General features: G+C 32.9%; 1 long non-coding RNA gene across 1 annotated transcript; it reads right to left on the bottom strand.

Annotated features, from left to right (window-relative positions):
• Positions 1-14044: 14044 nt before the first annotated feature.
• LOC114411499 lies at positions 14045-15887 on the bottom strand. Its single transcript, XR_003666470.1, has 2 exons — positions 14448-15887; positions 14045-14354 (listed from the first exon to the last, which is right to left on the bottom strand). It is a non-coding gene; the product is annotated as an uncharacterized LOC114411499 (long non-coding RNA).
• Positions 15888-16337: the final 450 nt, after the last annotated feature.

The following is a 16337-nucleotide window of genomic DNA, read 5'->3' as shown; positions in this document are numbered from 1 at the left end:
GCCAAGGGTTACCATTCATACATTGTACTGCTGCAAAAACAAAGCTCAATTAATTTTCATTTTTTTAAAATTAAATTAATTTACCGATCCTTGAAATTTCTACAATAAAATTAATCTAGAAAGAATAAATACTTTGGGTGAACAACATGCAAAGGAGAAGGAATGAAAGACTCAGTAAAATTTGCTTCAAAGACTCAGCACAAAACAAAAGAATGGCTACATATAAATCCTTTAATTTAAACAATCATAATTCATCCTTGTGTTAAAGCTACAGTTGACAAAGAGGGGAATAAAGAACAATTAATTCCTTTTATCAGAGAGTGGACCTTGGTTTCCACTAACTCTACTATTTACCATGTGTTCTATTTGATAAACAAACAGGCAAGAGAATTTTAGATCACCAAGAGGTAGAACACTATTCCTTATAGGCCTCACATACAAAATGGATTATGAAATTTCACAGTAGGTACAAACTTGAATTCACAAAAGGAATTTTGTTACGATATATGCAGTGGGTAAGCACACCAAATCAAGTGTAGCAACTTATCAATGTGAAGTATGAACACCACTAACAGATCACATGAGAGTGGATAAAAACAGACTCTATTGAAAACAACGAGAGAAGAGCAACTTGTACACTATCATTAACTCGGAAACCTTCAACAAAAACGCCCAAATACAGCTCTACCAAAGTGTCGTGGTGGGTTTGTTTCTCTTGGAATTTTTGTGATAGGGATTGAAAATTGTACTTGCTAAAATTTGGAATCGGTCTCACGCCAGAGTTGACTTTGGTGATTTTTGTGGTATAGAATTTACCGGTATCCTCTCCCTGAGGAATGAAGAGGAGACACCTGCAAAAGGAACTCTGACACTCAAGTAAGTACTTGAGTGAACAAAATGTGAGTAAAAGGATTGAGTTCAAGTGAATATAGAACCCCAGATGCTCCGGAATCATAACAGCCTAACTACTTAGCCGTGCGGTGCTAGGATTGGCTATTTGGAGAACATCCATGCTCAGGGTCCAAGACTAACTAGGATGCAGTGTTGACAAGGACTACTCAATGCCACATCACTTGCCACGTTACTCATACAAAAATCAGCCTATGCATGTATTTGAGTATTTGGTAACTTCAAAATGACAACCGTTTGTATAAGAGTATACCTAATATCCATCTAATATTTTATTCATATTTATAAAGATATTAACATTTTCTATTTTCTTTTACTTTATTGTAATAGGTTACCTGCTATAACAGGTTACAATGTGTGAACCATTTGATGAGAATCCAAAAACTGTCCAAATACAGGGACCTATGACCAGGAGTAGGACCAAACAGTCAGAGGATACCCTCCAACAAATGGTATCAACCATACTTGACAAAGCCCAAGTGGAGAAGGATGAAGACCCAAAGACACTACCAAGAATCTTGATTGTTGCTGAAGGCCCAAACTAATTTGAAGGCCCATGTCAAATATTTTTTTTCTATTTTTCGTTGTAATTTTAATTAAATAAAATAGGTGCCTTTTTAGCTACACCTCAGCTACACTATATGTATTAAACTTGTTTTCAATAGAAAGGACTTTTGGGCATTTTGAGAAAATACATGTGAGAGCTTCTCTCTAGGTTCCTTGTGGAACCAATCTCAGACTTATCAAGATAACCTTTGTGGCATCTGCCCTAACTTATCTTCCATCTCTGGAAGTGGCGTCCTCCAAATTCTGTGGCATGTACCAAGCGATCCGCTCCTAGTAAGGATCACCTCATCTGGTATCAGAGCTTTGGCTCTTGATACAGGTTCTATCCTATCCGTTATATTTTTTTTTCTTTCGTAATTTGTCTCAGGTTCGTGTTTTATTCTATAATTTGTGTTCCTGTTGTTTGCGTTTCTGTTTGCGCTCATGTTGTTTGCGTGTCTATTTGCGTTCCTATTTGCGTTATTATTTCGTTGATGTTTCGTTCTTTCATTCTTGTTCTATTTTGTTCTTGTTATCATTTTTTATTTTTGTTCGTTCTAATCGAATTCTGTTTGGGGATGATTCTGCTTCCTGGATGGATTTAGGGTTTAGGAGGTCAAATTGTCTAATTTCCTATTGAATTTGTACTAGTGGAATTGAATGATTGATGAACAGTCTATTACCATAGACGAATTGTGAAAATTTGCAAAAAGTAAAAAAAAATAAGAAAGTTTGAAAAAAATGGGTGTTTCATCTTTGAATGTGGATTTGAGGCAGTTAGAGGCGTTTTTTTGGCAAAACTAGTGGACCAAATCCCTTTTGAGATTTGCCCAGGGATTCCCTCTCAATTTTGAGTGTTTTGATATATAGTGGGCCTCAAACGGACAATTGTAGCGAAAGTTATGACCATTTGATGTTCACATGTCATTTTCGCTATTCTATTCTTCCCCTTCTCTGTAATTGAGTAGTTTCATTGTTTCTTCTACTTGTTATTGAGTCTGTGTTGTTTGTTATTGAGTTTATGTCATCTGTTATTGAGTCTGTGATAATTAAGTTGTATTTCCTATTCTATTACCTTGTGCGTCCAATTTGATTCATCTAGGAACTTAAGAGGGAGTGAGTGGTAAAAGGCAAGAATGAAAAACATCACACAAAAGCCTATATTGAAAGCATCAAACACGAGTGTGCTTCCATCAAAGAGAGAAACATGTGAGTAGAGTGTGGTGAGATCCTGAAACCTTTGTTTAAATTACTGCAAAATTTTTTTGTTCCTTAATTATGGCAGGAGCTGGTGACGATGGTGGTGAATATCATCAACTAGACGGATCTCAACGTTTGTTATTGGATATGATGACTACACAGATGCAACGTTTACTGAACCGTAACAATGAAGAGCTCTATGGACGAATAGAAGGTCTGGAGAACCAACTGAATCAGAATGCTGGAAGACATTATGGTGGGAACAAAGGGGGCAATGATGGACCGAGGCAAAACAGAATGGAGGAGCAGAACAAAATTGAGGGAGTAAAACTCAATGTATCTCCTTTCAAAGGCAAGAGTGACCCAGACGCCTACCTTGACTGGGAGATGAAGATTGAGCATGTATTCTCCTGCAATGACTATACTGAAGAGCGAAAAGTGAAGTTAGTAGCAACTAAATTCTCAGACTATGCCCTTATTTGATGGAATAAAAATCAAAGATAGATGATGAGAGAGAAAAGGCGGGAGATAGATACATGGACTGAGATGAGTAGAGTTATGTGAAAGAGGTATGTTTCAACTAGCTATAGCAGAACCATGTGACAAAAACTCCAGAGGTTGTCCCAGGAAAGTTTGACTGTGGAGGAGTACTACAAAAAGATGGAGATGACACTAGTGAGAGCCAACATTGAAGAGGAAATTGAGGACAATGACTCGTTTTCTGAATGGTCTAAATCCTGACATTAGAGATATTGCTGAATTACAAGAGTATATGAAATTGGATGACTTACTGCACAAGGCAGTACGGGTTGAACAACAGCTCAAGAGGAAAAGTGCAGCAAGAAGGAACTTATCCAACAATTTCAACCAGAACTGGACCAATAGATCCAAGAAGGAGGAAGGCAACTCATCCAGTCCACATGGAAAGTCAGCAGTGTCCAGTGCTGGAACCAAGCATAATTCCGCCTCATCATCCCAACACTGGTACCAGAAACATAAAATGCTTCAAATGTTTAGGCAGAGGACATATTGCTTCTGAATGTCCAACTAGGAGGACCATGATCATGAAGACAGATGGAAAAATCACCAGTGAATCTGAAAGTAGTGAAGAAGAAGTGGAAGAAGAGCTTGAGGAGGAAGCTATGCAGGGTGATATGCTAATGGTGAGAAGACTCTTGGGAAGTCAGATGCAACCATTGGACGACACCTAAAGAGAAAATATTTTCCACACTAGATGTACAATTAATGGTAAGCTTTGTTCTTTAATTGTTGATGGAGGAAGTTGTACCAATGTTGCAAGTTCTAGGTCAGTGTCCAAACTAAATTTGGATACTAAGCCTCATCCTAGGCCATACAGACTTCAGTGGCTTAGTGAAGATGAAGAGGTAAAAGTGACTCAGCAGGTTGAGGTGTGTCTCACCATTGGAAGATACAATGATAGGGTGTTGTGTGATGTGATTCCAATGGAGGCGACTCATATACTGTTAGGAAGACCATGACAGTATAACACCAAAGCAGTGCATGATGGCTTCACCAACAAGATTTCTTTCCAGCAACATGACCAAAAAATTATTCTTAAACCTCTATCCCCTAGAGAAGTGTGTGATGACTAAATCAGAATGAGAGAAAAGATAGAACAAGAGAAAGAAAAGAGTGAAGCACCAAAGATGAATAGGAAAAAGAAGAGTGATACACGTGAGAGAAAGAGTGATACACATGAGAAAAAAATTAATTGTTTAGAAAAGGCGAGTGAAGTGAGGAAAGTGTTACTTGCTCGTGAGCCACTCTATCTACTGTACTGCAAAGATAGTAAAATTTTTGTTGATAATTGTAATGAGTTAACTATTTATATTTCTCCTAGTTTTGAACTCTTATTGCAGGAATTTAAAGATGTCTTTCCCAAGGAGATTCCTCACGAATTGCCACCTTCAAGAGGAATAGAACATCAAATTGACTTCCTTCTAGGAGCTTCATTGCCTAACAGGCCAGCTTACAGGAGAAATCCTAAGAGACTGAGGAGATTCAGAAACAAGTGCAAGACCTCATGCAAAAAGGGTGGGTGCAAGAAAACTTGAGTCCGTGTGCCGTTCCAGTTATTCTAGTGCTAAAGAAAGACAGAACTTGGAGGATGTGCACAGACTGCAAAGCCATCAACAACATCACGGTAAAGTATAGACATCACATTCCTAGGCTAGACGATATGTTGGATGAATTGCATGGAGTTTGTGTTTTCTCTTAAATTGATTTCAAAAGTGGGTACCATCAAATTAGGAATAGAGAGGAGGATGAATGGAAAACAACTTTCAAAACTAAATATGGGTTGTATGAATGGCTGGTTATGCCCTTTGGGCTAACCAATGCTCCTAGCACTTTCATGAGATTAATGAACCATGTGTTAAGATAATTTCTAGGAAAATTTGTTGTGATTTATTTTGATGATATCTTGATTTACAACAAATTCCATGATGAACATCTTGTGCATTTGAGGAGAGTTTTAGAGGCCCTTAGGCGTGAGAGCTTGTATGCTAACATGGATAAATGTGTATTTTGTTTGGACCATGTAGTTTTCCTTGGTTTTTTTGTTAGCTCACAAGGAGTATAGGTGGATCAAGAAAAGGTGAAAGTCATTCAAGAATGGCCAATCCCCAAAACTGTTAGTGAGGTAAGAAGTTTTCATGGTTTGGGAAGTTCCTATAGGAGATTTGTTAGGGATTTTAGTACTGTGCCAACACCTCTTACTGAGATTTTCAAGAAAAATGTAGGATTTAAATGGGGGGAAAAATAAGAACAGGTATTTGCTGCACTCAAAGAAAAATCGATGCATGCACCAATTCTTGCATTACCTAATTTTGACAAATCCTTTGAAATTGAGTGTGATGCGTCTGGGGTTGGGATAAGGGCTATTTTAATGCAAGAGGGACATCCCATTGCCTATTTTAGTGAAAAACTGAATGGAGTTGTCCTTAATTATTCCACATATGACAAGGAGTGGTAGGCGTTGGTAAGGGCATTACAAACTTGGCAGCATTATCTTCTACCCAGCCAATTTGTCATACATAGTGACCATGAAGCCTTAAAGCATCTTAAGGTTCAAAGCAAACTGAGCAAGAGACATGCCATGTGGGTGGAGTTTCTTGAACAATTCCAATATGTGATCAAGCACAAGAAAGGTAAGTCCAATGTAGTTGCTGATGCACTTTTAAGAAGGTATGCTTTATTCTCTACTTTTGAAACTAAATTCATCGGGTTTGAGCACATTAAAGAATTGTATGACCATGATCTAGATTTTGCTTCTAAATATACTACATGTGTACATACTGCTCAAAATGGTTTCTTTCAACATAATGACTATTTGTTCAAAGAAAAAAAGATTATGTGTGCCTAAAGGATCCATAAGAAGATTTCTTGTGAAAGAAGCCCATGCGGAGGGATTAATGGGGCATTTTGGGGTTCAAAAGACTTTAGACATGTTACAGGAGCATTTCTATTGGCTGCATATGAAACATGATGTGCATAAGTTTTGTGAACAGTGCATTGTTTGTAAGCAGTCAAAGTCTAGGGTCATGCCTTATGATCTTTATTCTCCTTTGCCTGTTCCTGAATATCCTTTGACTGATTTATCTATAGATTTTGTTTTAGGTTTGCCTCAGACAAGGAATGGTAAGGACTCTATTTTTGTTGTGGTTGACGGGTTCTAAAAAATGGCACATTTCATACCATGTAAGAAAAATGATGATGTGTGCCATGTTGCTGAATTATTTTTCAAGGAAGTGGTGCGTCTCCACGAACTATCAAGAAGCATCGTTTCAAACTGAGACACCAAGTTCCTTAGTCACTTTTGGAGAACATTATAGGGTAAGGTTGGAACAAAGCTTCTCTTTTCCACCACATGCCATCCTCAAACCGATGGCTAGACTGAGGTAGTAAATAGAACTTTGTCTTCTCTTCTTAGAGTTGTGATTAAAAAGAATATAAAGAGTTGAGAAGAATGTCTTCCTCATGTTGAATTTGCATACAATAGGGTTGTACATAGCACTACACAACACTCTCCATTTGAAGTAGTGTATGGTTTCAATCCTTTGACTCCTCTTGATTTGTTACCATTGCCTAACATTTCTGATTTTAAGCATAAGGATGCACAGGCTAAAGTTGAGTATGCCAAAAGATTGCATGAGCAAGTGAAGGTTCAAATTGCAAAGAAGAATGAAAACTATGCCAAGCAAGCCAACAATAACAGGAAGAAAGTGATACTTGAACTAGGTGATTGTGTTTGGGTACCCATGAGAAAGGAGAGGTTCCCTGAACAAAGGAAGTCCAAACCTCAACCTAGAGGAGACGGACATTTCCAAGTACTAGAGAGGATCAATGACAATGCTTACAAGATCGATATTCTAGGTGAGTATGGAGTAAGTTCTTCATTTAATGTTGCTGACTTGATTCCATTTGTTGCAGGTGGTGATTCTAAAGATTTGAGGGCAAATGTTTTCCAAGAAGGAAGAAATGATGAGAATCCTAAAACTACCCAAATACAGGGACCTATGACCAGGAGTAGGACCAAACAGTTAGAGGATACCTTCCAACAAATGGTGTCAACCATACTTGACAAAGCCCAAGTGGAGAAGGATGAAGACCCAAAGACACTACCAAGAATCTTGAATGTTGCTGAAGGCCCAAACTAATTTGAAAGCCCATGTCAAATATTTTTTCTATTTTTTCATTGTAATTTTAATTAAATAAAATTGGTGTCTTTTCAACCGCACCTCAGCTACACTATATGTATTAAACCCGTTTTCAATAGAAAGGACTTTTGGGCATTTTGAGAAAATAAGTGTAAGAGCTTCTCTCTGGGTTCCTTGTTGAATCAATCTCGGACTTATCAAGGTAACCTTTGTGGCGTCTACCCTGACTTATCTTCCATATCTAGAAGTGGCGTCCTCCAAATTCTGTGACTTGTACCAAGTGATCCGCTCCTAGTAAGGATCACATCATCTGTGGTATCAGAGCTTTGGCTCTCGATATAGGTTCTATCCTATTTAATATTTTTTTTCCTTCGTAATTTGTCTCATGTTCGTGTTTGTTCTATAATTTGCATTCCTGTTGTTTGCTTTTCTATTTGCGTTATTATTTTTGCTCCTGTTATTGTTTTTGTTTTCATTCCTATTATTGTTTTTGTTTTCGTTCCTATTATTGTTTTCATTTTCATTCCTGTTTTCGTTCTTGTTTTTGTTTTCGATCCTGTTCTCGTTCTCGTTCTTATTTTCGTTCCTATTGTGGATGGTATGTTTGTGCCCTGTTAAATTCTAATTCTATTATGTTCTATTTGAATTCTGTTTGGGACAATTTTGCTTGTTGGATGAATTTAGGGTTTAGGTCTAATTGCCTAATTTCCTATTTGCCTATTGAACGAATACATTGGTTGGACTAGTGGAATTGTGAAGCTCATCATTAAAAAAAAGTATTTGACATGGGCCTTCAAATTAGTTTGGGCCTTCAACAACAATCAAGATTCTTGGTAGTAACTCTGGACCTTTATCCTTCTCCACTTAAGCTTTGTTAAATATGACTGATATCATTTGTTCTGTTTAGTTCTATTCATGGTCATAGGTTCATGTATTTAGACACAGTTTTAGAATTCTCATCACCATTGGTGTGCCATTCATAAACTTCTGCACCGTACATCCACTAATTAGAGACCAAGCTAAGTCTTTGGCTTTGTCATTCCTCCGGATCAATTAGTATGAAACTTTGTAAGAAGTTTTAGAAGCTAGATTATTAGAATTATTCTTTTACTAGAGTAGTTTTCGTAATTATATATAGTCTAGATTTTTTAGTGTAAAGGGTGAATATTATGTCTTGGAATGAGTTAATGCTGCCTTAAATCAATTTAAACTTACCTTTTGGATAATTGATGAGAAATAGAATACCGTATAACCTAAATAGTAGGTTAAGAGCGATTAATGAAAATTAATATAGAGTCACCTTCAAAATAGACGTGGATCCAAATGTACAACCCTCTATAAGCTGGAAACATCACGAGTTGACCAACATAAAATGAAGTCAATAAGGATGATATCCACGGCTCCGAGTAGTGCTGAATCTGAAAAATGAAGGACATCGATGCGTCGCATCTCAACTCAAGAAAGCTTGGCTAGGATATTAATTTCAGAATCCCAGAAAGAAAAAGTACCGTGTATATAAGAGTGTGTTTGGTTTGCATTTTCATTTTCTGTTTCTATTTTCTGAAAATTGTTTTCATTTTTAAAAGATTTAAATTTTAAAAATATGTTTGGTTTGATTTCTTGTTTTTTGTTTTCATGAAATAAAAATACTGAAAATTTATAATATATTGATTTATTGTCTTTTTGTATTTTTAGATTTGCTTAGAACTACATTTATTGTCACTGCAATTTCATTTTAATCGAAATGAGGTTTTTTCTGTTCTCAACTGAAAACACTGAAAACGAAAATTTATTGTTTTCATTTTCTAGTTGTTTCATGTTTTCATTTTCACTGAAAATGTTTTCAGAAATCAAACCAAACACATTTTCATCACCGTTTTCTGTTTTCAGTGAAAATGAAAACAGAAAACAACCAAACCAAACATCCCCCAATATATTTGAACATTTTCTCTTTTAACGTCAATTTTTACTCTACTATAGTGAACTCATTTTGATTGGTTTTACATTTGCTTCAGATTTTATACATTTTTCATATGCTCCTCCTTCATTTTCAGTTCGTTTTGCATTGTCCCACATAGCACATGGTTATTACCGTCTTAGTTGCATTATGATGGAGTGTTGTATGATGATATAGACAGAGAGAATCCAATTTGGCTAATGATAGCGTCACTGTGCCCCCACCATGTTGAAATTGAATCAAGGAACACATTATTTGATTGACGTTACCAAAACCAGAGAATAGAGATGAATATCTCATGTATGTCTTCGTTGAATGTCGTATATGGAAAAATGGGCATATGAGTGGACCTTAATGAATGACAAATGGGTAAGATCAATATTATAATATTCATTCTCATATTTGCGTTTAAAAATAATATATGTATTTAATTTCATACTCGTGTGAGTAATAATTTTAATTCTCATCTTTATACCCAATTCTAATATTACAGATAATTACTCATCACACTTTCAAATATTTTTGTCGGTACCCATAGGATCCGGGTACTCTCCCCTACCCACTTGAAAAATGAATGTCTCTTCTAATGCTTATTCTTTTAATATATTTTTTTCTCCATAAAGTAAGTTTAATGGAATTTATTTGGGTTTGGAAGTTTGAATATGTAATGTGCAAATGATATATCGTTTTAATTTGTCATGATTAATTGGCCATAATCCTGGCAGCCAGGTCTAGCTATGATCATATTTTAAATTGTATTTATTCTATTATCATGAATGAAACGAAGTAAATCTTTTTCTGTATTTTTTTTTTTGCCATAATCCGATGGAGATCAGGCAATTATATTATTATTATTATTATTATTATTATTATTATTATTATTATTATTATTATTATTATTAAGGTACCTCCTATAAATTTTGAATATAATTAATTTATTGAAATATAAAATAATTAATACCGTACTAAGTTCTCTCTTATAGTGACAACCCACTAGTATATTGGCCTAATGATTGAAGATTTATTCGAATAATTTGCATAAGTTCAAACCTTAAAACCACTACACTACTGTACAATAAAAGAAAAGAAGTTAAATTTGTAGCGCTTAAAATCGCTGTTATCCATGAAGTAATATTAAACAAAGAAAACCTTGTTATCCATGAGAGCGACGTAGGCTTATTATCCTTGCAATCTGCATATAAGTACGTTGTCTTGAATTATTGACTTTATAACGGAATAAAGGGGAATGGGGATTACAGCAAGACCATGAAAACACGTGGAAGGGTGGAGAAAGTGGCACTTTATTGGGATTGAACTCCTTATCTGTTGGAGTTCCACTATTCAAATTTTAGATCATCCTAATCAGTAATCCAAGCTACATTTTTCGTAAAATAGTTAAATTTGTCCTGAAAAAGTATTACGGTCATAGATTGTTTTCTGAAAAATATAAAATACAATTTTAATTTTTAAATGTGTAAAAATATAATAAATTAATCATATCATTAAATTTATGAAACTATTTTATCATTAAATTATAATATTCAAAGATTAAATTTATAATAAATTATATTTTCTTAAAATTAATTTGATAGAAAGATACAAAGTTTAATAATTAATTTATTATTAAATTGTCTATACGATTAATTTATTAATTTTTTTCATAAATGAAGGATTAAATTTAAATTTTTCATCTTTTAATGATTAACATCACACACTTTTAAATTTAACTATTTATTTCATAATTTTATTTATCAACCACGTTGGATATAATGGAAAGAACTAGTATTACAGGACATGTTAAACCAAGATTCAAATATTTGTTTAAAGATATGATCACATTTTTTGTTTGATGCATTTCAGACATGATTGTCATACAAGAAGAAGATCCCGTGGGAATTTGAAAAAAGGTAAAATCAATTTATATGAAAAGCTACATAATTTATTGAGATTATTACATAAAAATATTATTTAACTTAACACACGCATAAGGGTGTGTTAATACTTTTAATTTTAATTTCCAAAATCAATATATTTAAATTTTTAATATGGAGGTATTTTTTTATTATTTAAACCATTCAAATTCCTTTTAACAGATAATCACGTGGAATTCCAAACGTAATTGACAATACAATTGTTTTTCAAGAAAAGAAAACATGAAATAATAATAATTAAGTACTAACATTTGTCATTTAGCAAAAAAAAAAAAGTACTAACATTTGTCTAACATTTTGCTCGTGCTCCTCATTTTTCCAATCACAACACAATAGGTGCTGAACAAGATATTTCATGGATTCCTCCACCAACTGGGCGGGTCAAATGCAATTGATGCATGCAGCATTTTCAAGGACATCAAGAGCTTTGGGATAGGAATGTTTAAAATGATAAAGGTGATTTCGTAACAGCAAAAACGGCATTTATTGTGAAATTGACTTCTTTTTGTTCTTGTGAGTTGTGTTAATATTTAATTTTATGATTTAATTTTAAAATGATGTAATTTTTAAGGCATCAAGGAGGAGATAGCTGATAGCTGGGAAAAGGACAACAAGTTTACCAACAATTACAGGAGCGAAATCATGGGCTTTATTCCAATCAATTCAAATGGCAAAAAATCTTAACCTCATCGGTCATTTTTGAGGTTGACTCCAAGACAGTAGCAGATGGAATCAATAGACGTTTTGCAGCTCAGCATTACCCAACATCCATCGTTGATAAATTTAATCTTTGTTTAAATTCTATTTCAAACCTAAGAGTGAGTTTTGTAAGGAGAGAAACAAATCTTATAACTCATTCCTAGAAAAAGCTTCAAAATTTCATGCTCAGGGTCAAATTTTCAATTATGTTTCCAATTGTATTCATGTTTTACTTGTGAAGGAGAATGAGAAGTCCTTCTTAAAAAAAGAGAACGAGAAGTCATAACTTCATTTTCCTTTAAAAAAAATAAAAATTAAACTGTTCTAATATAAACATTATGAATTTATACTAATAATGTGAACTATATATCCTACTAATTGACAACTTCACAGCATATAGAAAGTTAATATACATCAGTGATACATCGTATTGTTTGTTATTATATTGATTATATGGTTTGTATATATATTTCTTTTGTTAATATATAACACTGCTTTTGGCCATGATTACAGTTATTTAAAAATAAAAACCAATTGCATCTTGTACTAAAACAAGAAATCAATTATTCCAAAGTCTTTTCACTACACTATTTATATCTTCATTAACTTCTAATAAATGAAAAGAGATATTTTTAATGTATTAAAATTAAATAAATTTCAGTAAAAAAATTAAATGAAGTAATACTTTAAATTTTAAAAAAATGTGAAAATTAAAAAAAGTAAAAAAAAAAGACTTTACATGATTTTCTCTAAACAACTTTTCGGAGAAGTTAAATAAGTGATTTTCTTTAAAAGTTGAGGTGTATAAATTAATTTTAGCTTAAAAAATTAATTAATTTTATCTTCTTATTTTTTTCTATAAATATTTATTAATTTTATCTAAACAAATCTTATTATCTTAAAAACCAAAAAAAAATATTGCGGTGTTCTACGTGAATAGGACCAGCATTTTTCATAAGATATTTGCTACAGAAAACATCAAATGAGGGACACAAATTCCATGGTCCACTCCCATACAACATCCATGTGTAGCTCTCAAAGGAAAATAAAAAGAGGTGATATTCCAAATGTCATTTTCATCTAAAAATTATTAGGCTGTTACTTGAAAGGAACGTTTTTCTTTTATCTTTCAGATTGATCCGTAATATAAAAGCTATAATCAATTTGAAATGTAATTTTCAACCAATTCAAAAGTCAAAAAAGGGTGTAGAAAGCAACAACATATTGTTAATGCAAATCAGGAGAAGCCCATTAATGAGTTCGCGAAAATCCCACGTGACCACAAAAGGTCTAGGGAAACTGCTTGGGACACCCAGCATTTTTGCTGGAGCACCCAGAAGTTATGGATAATTTTTGTTATAAATAGCAAGAGTAGTTTTTTATTTTGTAGCGTCATTTTTTCCGTGAAATCTCGGTCACTTGGTGTAAGTTGTTTCCGTTAAGGTCATTTTTGAAGCGTATTTGGTCTCCAGTGGTGTACGAGCGTTGTTCAGGAGTATACGATCAAGTTTGGTCAGTTTTCGTCGTCGAAAAAAGAAGAGGTACGCAAAAATAATTTAAGAACCTACGGATTGGCAATCCATATGGTTCATATGGATTGTTGATCCGTATGAACATAAGGATTGTCAATCCATATGGTTTATACGGATCAGCAATCCGTATAAACCATACGAATTGACAATCTGTAGATTTCTAATTTTTTTAATTGTGAATAAAATTATATGAATTATAATATTAGCAATTTTAAAAATAATTATTTTGTAATAGTTTTAGCAATTGTGTGGATTTTTTTTAATAATTTTAGAAATTTTAAAAATATTGATTTTGTGATATTATTTTATAGTGGTATAAAAAATGTATTAAGTAATTAGATTGTTAAAAAAATTATAATATATATAAACTTTTTAAAAATTACTAAAACTAACATTAGATTGCTTAAAAATTAATTTAGTGATTAATTGAAAATAATTTAATTCATGAACATGGTCAAATTAATTACTAAAAGATTTTGTTTGTTGCAAAATGTTACTTCAATATTGCAAAAAATTTATGATCAACACATAGTAAAACAACTATTATATAAGAAACTGATAACTAACAAAGGGATAATATTAGACAAATTGTTTGTAGCAAAAGCATAGTTAAAGAATTCCTAATAATTAAAAGGAATAATGTTCCAAGTCCTAATAATGTTAAATTTAATTCATAAACATGGGCAAAATAAAACATGGTTAACTGTTGGATCAGGGAATTCGAAGACAATTTCCGTGCCAGCTTTGAAGGATTGAGTTTCACAAAAATATTTCCATTCAGCTCCAATTTTAGTTGTCTTTCTCTAGTGATCGACATAATCCGACATTCTGCAATGTCCTCTAAATTCAAATGAGACCAGTCTTTGTCTTTAAGAAAATAATACATCGTGCTTAAAATGTCCTGATATTAAGAATAATGTTATGTCAACAATTTATGAAATTTAAAACTTGAAAGATAAAGAATTGCTGACAACTAAATTAGAAAGTTGCTTACCAGGTTGCTGCAAGTAATTTTGTGCAGAGTGAGATACACCTTGAAAGTGACAGAATTTGGCACTTGATTGTATAATGAGTGTCATCTTGGGAATGATTTTGGATGGCTATTGCTCTTGAATAATGAGTTAACAACACTTGATGATCTCCGATCAGGTGATAGAAATCTCTTAGTCTTGTTCACCCTAATATAATGGCTGGTTTGTCCAAATCTTGGTTGTAGACAACGATATGGAAATTTCCATCCTTGTCAACGAAATGCCATAAACGGTCAAATATGTCTTTCCACCTCACAACAAATGACCTACTAACTTCACCGTAAATCTACATTTGAAATAAATAAACCATTAGAATGAGACAAATAGGTTGGTTAGTTGCACAAAATAACAGAATAATGATATGTTAATTAAATCAAAATGAAGATGACCCATCCGTGGCGTTAACGGTGTTTAAAATAGCCTTTGGTGCAATCGCGACCTTCAGCATGATCTTGGCCATTTCATAGCACTGTTCGTGTTCTTCATTTGTTAATTCTGACATAATTCACATTCAAGCATGATATTTAAGTAGATTATTATACAATGATATAACAAAATTGACATTGAATTAGCAGTCATGATGAACGCTAGTTCATTTTTAGCGATTGGCAGAATTATTAATCTATTAACCAGACATATATTCAAAAGAAAAATGATTTCAAATAAGTCCAGTGGGAGAACATGACAAAAATTAGTCATTCAGAATTACACACACAATAAGTCCAGTGTACAGTAGCAAATTACTGTCTAATCTCTTTGTCATCACTAGTTTGTTCCATAAGTTCATTTTCATGTATACAGCACAAAGTGTGGAACCATGGCATAATAGTCCAAAAACTAGCACTATTCAAATATCAATCTAATATAACTAGGAATAAGTACTATATAGGCCAAGAACAAAAGCATATATTATAAAAGCTGCATGCTGATTTGGCTCTAAGCTATAACAAACAAAGGCATTAGTCATGGAGCTAGGCGAATGAAACTAAGATGGGTGCTAACTAACTAAGTCATAGAATTCAGTTGGTGATGTTAAAACTGTTAAGTGCACTAGATGCATTGGTAAGTGAATGATACAAATATTTTGACACAAATTTCCGTCTTTGATGTAAACATAGAGACAACAATATGAAAGGTAAACATTCTTACTAGGCATAGTCACAAGAACCATTTCCAATTCCTTGTTGAGGTGCTTAATCGTGATGGTGGTGAAGCAGAGCCTAACTTACAGAATATTTTGCATCTTGACTCATCAATTTTGAATTCCACATACAATTAAAGGGTGCACATTGTTAACTGTTCATACATAAATAACCATTTAAGCACATTGTAATACAATCCTATACCAAAATTGGATTTACAATATTACTAATCTAATCTAATCAAGGGCGCACATTGTCAAATGTTTAGACATAAATAATATTACAATATTTAATATTTTTTTTTGCCAATCTAATCTAAACTAAAATGTAATCCAATCTTACTAATAATTAATATAATCTAATCTAATCTTAGTAATAACTAAAATATTTTTTTTCCGTTTTTTATTTAACAAGTGAAAATTATTTAAATTTTTTGTTTCAACAAATTATGTAACACATTTTTTGGCCAGATAATTTAATCTTTGCTTTATCAATCTAATCTACTCTAAAATCTAATCTAATGTTACTAATCTAAAATCTAATCTCATCTTAATAATCTAAATTCAATACTTAACAAGTAAATCAGAAAAAATTATAAAAATTACACTTATTATTATAAAATAAAATTTCACTAAAAAAAATTTAAAAATAATTGACAAATAAATTTTTCAAATTACAAAAAAATCTACACAAAAATTTCAAAATGATATT

Source organism: Glycine soja, chromosome 5 (assembly GCF_004193775.1).
Source record: "Glycine soja cultivar W05 chromosome 5, ASM419377v2, whole genome shotgun sequence".
In the NCBI taxonomy this organism is placed as follows: Eukaryota; Viridiplantae; Streptophyta; class Magnoliopsida; order Fabales; family Fabaceae; genus Glycine; species Glycine soja.
This window is presented reverse-complemented; position numbering and strand designations above follow the sequence as displayed.